This window comes from Mus caroli, chromosome 1, assembly GCF_900094665.2.
Source record: "Mus caroli chromosome 1, CAROLI_EIJ_v1.1, whole genome shotgun sequence".
NCBI lineage: Eukaryota > Metazoa > Chordata > Mammalia > Rodentia > Muridae > Mus > Mus caroli.
Genome location: NC_034570.1, coordinates 57,127,572 through 57,128,812, shown reverse-complemented (window position 1 = coordinate 57,128,812; position 1,241 = coordinate 57,127,572). Strand labels below are relative to the sequence as shown.

The 1,241-nt window shown below is 45.6% G+C and overlaps 1 long non-coding RNA gene across 1 annotated transcript in view; it reads right to left on the bottom strand.

Moving 5' to 3' along the window:
* Positions 1–323: 323 nt before the first annotated feature.
* The window catches only part of LOC110299906, a 2,249-nt gene continuing 1,331 nt past the window's right edge, over positions 324–1,241 (bottom strand). Inside the window, exon 2 of the long non-coding RNA XR_002378533.2 lies at positions 324–1,196. This is a non-coding gene — a long non-coding RNA (uncharacterized LOC110299906). The remainder of the gene's footprint in view (positions 1,197–1,241) is intronic.

Sequence of the window (1,241 nt, the reverse complement as noted above, 5' to 3'; positions counted from 1 at the left end):
AGGGTTTCTCTGTATAGCCCTGGCTGTCCTGGAACTCACTTTGTAGACCAGGCTGGCCTTGAACTCAGAAATCCGCCTGCCTCTGCCTCCCAGTGCTGGGATTAAAGGCGTGCGCCACCACGCCCGGCCTAGATATAATTCTTAATAAATAATTTTACTTGAAGAAAATCCAAGGCATCTTTCAATCTGTTGCTAGGTTTATAGGAGTCATCTTTCTTCTTGGGCCTATAGATGAACAGGCTTGCTCAGCTGTCCTGAGAGTTTAAATACACACTACTTCTATTTGCACCGCGAAAAATAAACAGGCGTATTATGCCTTTCTGGGCAGTCAATAGGTTTTACTTACATTGCTCTGAGAGAAGACAAAAGCCATGTCTTTACAATTGATTCTCAGCAGCTTCAGTTTCTCAGATACCAAAACCACAAAATCTTAACTCTAATACATGAAACCATAAGTACGAATACATACAACATAAACGAGCGTTAAATAAAGACAATACCGTGACCTCTAAGTCTCTCAAGTGCCAATTTACAGACTGGCCACCAGATACAGAACTTGGACCTGCCATAGAGAAAAATCATGAAAAAAAAAAAAAAGAAAAAAAGAAAAAGAAAAAAAGTAAGCTCCCACTGTCACCCCTATGGAAAAAGTTAACATGGAAAACAATAATATCGTAAAACCTGTGTCTTGTAAAGATTTCTTTCCATCAGAAGGTGCAGAAACATTCCCCACCACGGAGCACACGACTTCCTTTCTCATTCTTCCCTACTTTTTCTCAAGTATGGGCTTTTTTCCAGCGATGAGAGGTAGAAATTTGGACTTTATCTGGAGCCGGTGCACTTCTCCCCTTGGCCCCTCTCTCCTCTGCCTCCAAGATGGTAGGAAAGTTGTCGTTTCGGAGGGCAGAGGAACTGCTCTGTGGTGTTATGTCCTCGCGGTGCCTGTAGTGGTGCTGTAGGAGGCTGCTGCCTCTTCTAGTGCAGGCGGGCAGCCCTGCCTTCTTGGCTGGAGAGTATATTCAGGGATTTCCCCTTAATGATCACCGACCCTGGGAGCACTTTTTAGTTTCCAAAATAAAAATATGATCCTCACCCCTCGTGTTAGACAGGGAAAGACTCTTGCCGAAGCCCAGGGAGGGAGCAGTATCAGCCGAGCTCCCTAAAGTCCACTGCCAGCGCCTCTCTGATCTGTCAGCCTAGGCGAGGGAGGGGGGGTTGGGGGGGGAGGAAGGAGGAAAAAA